This window comes from Triticum urartu, chromosome 2 (assembly GCF_003073215.2).
Source record: "Triticum urartu cultivar G1812 chromosome 2, Tu2.1, whole genome shotgun sequence".
NCBI lineage: Eukaryota > Viridiplantae > Streptophyta > Magnoliopsida > Poales > Poaceae > Triticum > Triticum urartu.
This window is the reverse complement of record NC_053023.1, coordinates 488,333,522-488,340,284: the sequence shown is the minus strand read 5'-3', so window position 1 is coordinate 488,340,284 and position 6,763 is coordinate 488,333,522.

The window sequence follows — 6,763 nt, the reverse complement described above, 5'->3', positions numbered from 1 at the left end:
GAACTCCGACAACACGACGGCGTGGTGGCGGTGGAGCTCGTGGTTCACCGGCAGGGCTTCACTAAGCACTACGGAGGAGGAGGAGGAGTTGGAGGAGGGGAGGGCTGTGCCAGGGAAGGGGTGCGGCTGCCCTCCCACCCCCTTCTATTTATAGGGTGAAGGGGAGAGGGGGCCGGCCCCCTTAGATGCATCTAGAGGGTGGGGGGGGCAAGTGGGGGAGACTTGCCCCCCAAGCAAGGTGGGAGGGGGGGGGGCGCACCAGCCCACTAGGGGCTGGTTCCCTTCCATATTCAGCCCATTAAGTCCCCCAGGGCAGGTGGCCCCACCCGGTGGACCCCCGGACACCTTTGGGTGGTCCCGGTACAATACCGATAACCCCCAAAACTATTCCGGCGACTGAAACTGGACTTCCCATATATAAATATTCACCTCCGGACCATTCCGGAACTTCCCGTGACGTCCGGGATCTCATCCAGGACTCCGAACAACCTTTGGTAACCACATATAATTTTCCATAACAACTCTAGCGTCACCGAACCTTAAGTGTGTAGACCCTACGTGTTCGGGAACCATGTAGACATGACCGAGACATCTCTCCGGCCAATAACCAACAGCGGGATCTGGATACCCATGTTGGCTCCCACATGTCCCACGATGATATCATTGGATGAACCACGATGTCGGGGATTCAATCAATCCTATATACAATTCCCTTTGTCCATCGGTATGTTACTTGCCCGAGGTTCGATCGTCGGTATCCCTATACCTCGTTCAATCTCGTTACCGGCAAGTCTCTTTACTCATTTCGTAACGCATGATCCCATGACCAACTCCTTAGTCACACTGAGCTCGTTATGATGATGCATTACCGAGTGGGCCTAGAGATAACTCTCCGTCATACGGAGTGACAAATCCCAGTCTCGATTCGTGCCAACCCAACAGACACTTTCGGAGATACATGTAGTGCACCTTTATAGTCACCCAGTTACGCTGTGACGTTTGATACACCCAAAGCACTCCTACGGTATCTGGGAGTTGCATAATCTCATGGTCTAAGGAAACGATACTTGACATTAGAAAAGATCTAGCAAACGAACTACACGATCTTGTGCTATGCTTAGTGTTGGGGATATGACTATCAGATATGACCCGCCCAGGAGGGGCCGGGTCAACCCACAATGGCGGTTCATCTAAATGAAGCCCAAGAGTATACAAGATGGCGGTTCATAGTTAGGCTTGTAAAAGGCTCAAGACCAGAGGCAGCTTAAGGCCCGTAAGTATAAACCGCCATATATGTGTAGACTTGTAATGTAAGGCATGTAAGATACGTCATCGAGCCGGACACGTTGTATGAGCCGGCCGGGACTCTGTAGGCCGCAGGGCGTCAACCCATGTATATATGGGGACGACTCGGTGGCGGCTTAGGGTAAGAAACATCAAATAGAAAGCCATGCAAAGCGTGTTAGCTCCCTGGTAATCGAAACCCTAGCCCACCTCAAACTGGAGTAGGCCTTTACCTTCACCGCAAGGGGACGAACCAGTATAAACTCCCCGTGTCCTTTGTCCCGTTTTAACCCCTTTAAGCTAACCTCGTCGCAATGGCTCCACAACTAAGTCCTTCTACGAGGACATCTGCCATGACACTTCCACGACAGTTGGCGCCCACCATGGGGCCAGCGCACGGTGGTTTCGAGTTCTTAAAGGGCAGATTCGAAGGGCTCAAAGGATACGCTGTGGGCCGGATGACCAAGAGTCATCGCGACAAGCTTTACATCGACGATGCGGGCTGCGGCCCCGAAGCCGGCTCAATTGAGTACGGGTACTGGGTCCCCTTCGGCGGAATCCACGTCTTCATCGGCAAGATTGGCGAGCCGGGCCCTGAGCTGGACATCTGCACCGACATCATCGAGACGGCTCAGCGTGCATAACCCGCCTGGGCTCAGCCCGTCGTAAGGCATGTCTTCATTGGGTTCACCCATGGGGCTGAGATGGAAGGCTCTATCTCTGGCGGTGAGACGGAAATCTGCTCTGAGGATGAGTCCACAGGCAAGACCAATTCGATGTATCAACTGCAAGATGGACGGCTTGGGGGCTGTTCCAATGGCGACAGTATTTCAGACCCCCATGAGCCACCGAATAGGGTGACGATCTTCATGGCAGGCACCCAGCCGGTTCTCAGCTCGACAGTCGCCACGGCTATAACATCTGGTGCGGCAGCAATGACAACTGCAGGTGCTGGCGGGTCAGCCCGCCCGACGGCTCAAGTTTTAGCAGATCTATTGGATGCTCTGGCGACTCTGATGGAGGTTGAGGTAACCCCACACAACCAGGAGCAACACAAAGTAGAGATAGCCGAGTTGCATGATGATATAACGCAGGCTAAAGCTGACTTAGCGGCAGAAAACGCCAGGATGGCTGTAGAGCGGTCCGTTTTGGAAGCCCAAGCACAGCGGATTCAAGCAGATTCATATCGGCTCATGGTAGATCAGAACGCTTCACACGAGGTCTTGAGGAGAAAGCACCGGAGTCGTTTGCCCTTAGTTTATGAGTCGAGGGACCTCTTTAACACCCCTGGAGTAGGGGCCAGTAACCCACCGGTGGTGAATCGGATGGTTGAACCGCCAGGCTAGCTGCATATAAACAACACTCCACCTCAGCGTGTGGTGACACCACCGGGTCATTACTCCACCCCTCTGGACAACATGATTGCTGTAGCTACGCGATTGGCGGCTCTGCCCGGTGAGGGTGAAACTCCAGCGGCGGTTGAAACCCGAAGGGCCAGGGAGCTTCTTCAAACAGCTTTGGTACATCAGTAGGCTTATTCTTATAGTCGTGATCGGCTTCATGCGACCCCTCGCCCAAGCCGGAGCTACAGCCGGCACATTGACTCGCCATCAGTATCAAGTACTGAACAACGCCATAACCGACCTCACGGGAATGACCCGGCGCGCAATGGAGTCAATGCACAGAATTTGGTGGACCAGGCCAGAACACGTCGGGAGGCTGAGCTGGCGGCTCAACTAGCGGCTCATCAACACACGCCGGTTTACCCGACAACTTCAATTGAGGCAGGTGTGACTTCGAAGGCTTTTGGTGTGCCGTGTCTAACGACAGCTATACGAAACGAGCGTCTGCGCAAGGACTTCAAAGGCCCTCGTAAGGTGCCTAATTATACAGCTGATCAACCCCCTAAGGCGTGGGTGGAGAGTTATGAGATGGCCGTGGAGATGCTGGATGTTAGTGAAGCTTCTTACGCCAAGTACTTCACCATGATGTTAGAAGGGACGGCTCGTACCTGGTTGAAGGGATTGTCGGCTAATTCCATCGGGTCATGGGCAGAGCTGAAGGCCCGGTTTATCCAGAATTTCAAAGATACGTGCAAGCATCCTATGTCGATTGTGGATTTGGTTTCGTGTGTGCAGGCCGAGGGCGAGTCAACAACCAGCTGGGTGTGTCGGTTCTCGACCATCATACATTCTTCAGATAATATCAACGTCGGCTCAGCGGTTTTGATGTTGGAGAAAAATTGCCAGTTCATTCCACTCAAGGAGAAGTTTGGACGGCTCAAGCATCATTGCAATGACATGGGGGGGTTAATGGTGGCTCTTGTAAAATATGCCGACTCTGATGGTACCAAGGACCACGATTCTGAGGATGAAAGATCGGGAAAGGGAAAGAAGAGTAACGGCGTGAAGGGACAACATTATAATTCTACCAATCAAGGTGGCGATGGTAAGCGCAAGGCTGATGACTTTGTGGCTAACACCGATGCGCGCAATTATAACCAGTGTCGTAAGGGACAGACGGCTCCAAGGACAGGATTCGACCTTGAGGCAATGTTAAATAAGCCGTGTCCGAAACACGGAACGGATCGGAAGCCGGCTACTCATTCATGGAAAGATTGCAGCATAATGAGAAGCTTTAGGGAGTCCATCCAGCGCCACCACGGCCCAAACGGCGGATCAGGGTCCGGTTCTCATGGTCTGAGTCATGGAGGCGGCGGTTCAAGTTCCGATTTTCAAGGTCACGATAACCAGGGTGGTTACAATCAACAGAGTAATCATGGGAGTCAACAGCAGCAACAGTCTGGTTATTAGACCAACCCGAAGCAGTTGAATAGTGGGCAGTATCATGTCTTCACCACTAGCTTATGTAAGCGGGGAAGCTTCATGAGAGGGCCATGAATGCGATTGAGCCGGCGGTGCCACGTTATTTGCGGTGGTCAGAGCAGCTTATTGTGTGGAGTCATGAGGATCATCCGCCACCGGGTCGACAATCTGGGTCACCTGGCTCTGGTACTAGCGCTTCAGGTTGGGGGTTATAAGTTTACTAAGGTGCTCATGGATGGAGGTAGTAGCATTAACATACTTTATTATGAGACCTTCCGTCGCATGGGATTGACAGATAAGAATCTTAAGCCGTCAAACACTATCTTCCATGGTGTCGTGCCAGATAAGTTAGCCTACCCAGTGGGGAAGATATCGTTAGAAGTTGCCTTTGGAGATGAGCATGATTCCAGGTCTGAAACCTTAACCTTCGAATTGGTCAAGATCAAGAGCCCTTATCATGCTTTGTTTGGGCGGCCGGCTTATGCTAAGTTCATGGCGAGGCCTTGCTATGTACACTTGCAGCTTAAGATGCCGGGTTATAAGGGCACCATCACAGTGCATGGGAGTCGCAAGGTGGCCTTGGAATGTGAGGAAGGAGAAGCGGCTTATGCTAAATCGGTTTGTGCAATGGAGGAGTTGAAATTTTACAAAGATAATGTTGACCCGGCAGACATGACGTCCTTGAAAAAGCCAACCACGAAGCACGATCCTTTGCTAAAGTTTAAGTCGGCAGATGATACTAAGTTGGTTGACTTCGTCCCTGGTGACTCGTCTAAGCAGTTCAGCATCAGTGCTAATCTGGATCCGAAATAGGAAAGCACGCTCATCGAGTTCATCCGTGAGAACCGGGACATCTTTGCATGGAAGCCTTCAGACATGCCGGATGTACCGAGGGAATTCGCTGAGCACACTCTTAATATTAATCCGAAATTTAAGCCGGTCAAGCAATTTCTTCGCCGATTTAATGAGGAGAGGCGGAAGGCCATGAGTGAGGAAGTAGCCCGGCTCTTGGCGGCTGGGTTTATCGTTGAAGTTTTCCATCCTGAGTGGTTGGCTAACCCGGTGCTGGTGCTCAAGAAGAATGACACTTGGCGTATGTGTGTGGATTACACAGACTTAAACAAAGCTTGTCCAGCTGATCCGTTTGCTCTCCCTCGTATTGATCAAATCATTGATTCTACGGCGGGTTGTGAGCGTTTGAGTTTTCTGGATGCTTATTCTGGTTATCATCAAATCAAGATGGCAGTTAAGGACCAGGAGAATACAACCTTCATTACTCTGTTTGGAGCCTTCTGCTATGTGTCTATGCCTTTTGGGCTCAAGAGTGCCCAGGCGACTTATCAGCGGTGTGTGCAAAATTCCCTTCACAATCAGATTGGGCGCAACGTTCATGCTTATGTAGATGAAATTGTGGTGAAGTCAAGAGAGAAGGAGACCCTGATTGATGATTTGAAGGAGACATTTGACAATCTCCGGGTCTACAAGATGATGCTCAACCCGGCTAAGTGTGTCTTTGATGTACCAGCAGCCAAGCTCTTGGGTTTCCTGGTTTCTAATAGAGGCATTGAAGCTAACCCGGAGAAGATCAAAGACATTACTTCATTGGCTAAGCCAACGTGCGTTAATGACGTTCATCGCCTGGCGGGTAGTATTGCGGCTCTGAGCCGGTTCATAAGCCGGTTGGGTGAGAAAGCTATTCCCCTTTATCAGATGATGAAGAAGACATATCACTTTGTTTGGAGTGATGCTGCTAATCAAGCGTTTGAGGATCTGAAGAAACAGTTGGCTGAGCCGCCCGTGCTTGCTGCCCCTATCGATAAAGAGCCTCTGTTGTTGTATGTAGATGCTAATAGCCGGACTGTCAGTGTAGCCATCATGAAAGGAAAGAGGCAGGCAAGGATTACCCGGTTCAATGACCGGTTTATTACATCAGTGAGGTGCTTATCGAGTCTAAACAGAGGTATCCGCACTGGCAGAAGCTTGTGTATGGGATTTTCATGGCAAACCGGAAGCTTAAGCAATATTTTCAAGGTCATCCTATCACTATGGTTAGTTGTGCTCCTTTGGGAGATATGATCCAAAACAGGGAAGCCACAGGCCGGGTTGCTAAGTGGGCCATTGAGATGGGGCCTCACGATTTAAAATATGTGCCTCGTATAGCCATCAAGTCCCAAGCACTTGTGGACTTCATCAATGACTGGACAGAGCTGCAGGCACCTGAGGAAAAGCCGGATAACATATATTGGACCATTCACTTTGATGGATCCAGACAGTTGGAAGGCTTTGGGGCTGGAGTTGTCTTGACTTCCCCACGAGGTGACAAATTTTCTTATATTCTCCGGCTGATGTTCCCTTGTACTAACAATGCAGCCGAGTATGAGGCTTTACTCCATGGTCTTCGGATAGGGGTGGGCGTTCGATTCCCCCAAACCAAATGGTTCCGTGCTTCGGTGTTTTTGTTTTCTTGGTTCCCGGTAAACATGGACCGATCGGTCTCTTGCAATAAACAAAACCGAGGCTTTGGTGACCCGATCGATCGGTTCGGTACTCGGTTTTGCACCGAACAAACCGAACAGCTGGCGGTTGGGCTGGCTAGATGGGATAGCTGTTGTACTTGTTTATCTCGGCTGGGCTAAGAGCTCTGGTTTGTGTGG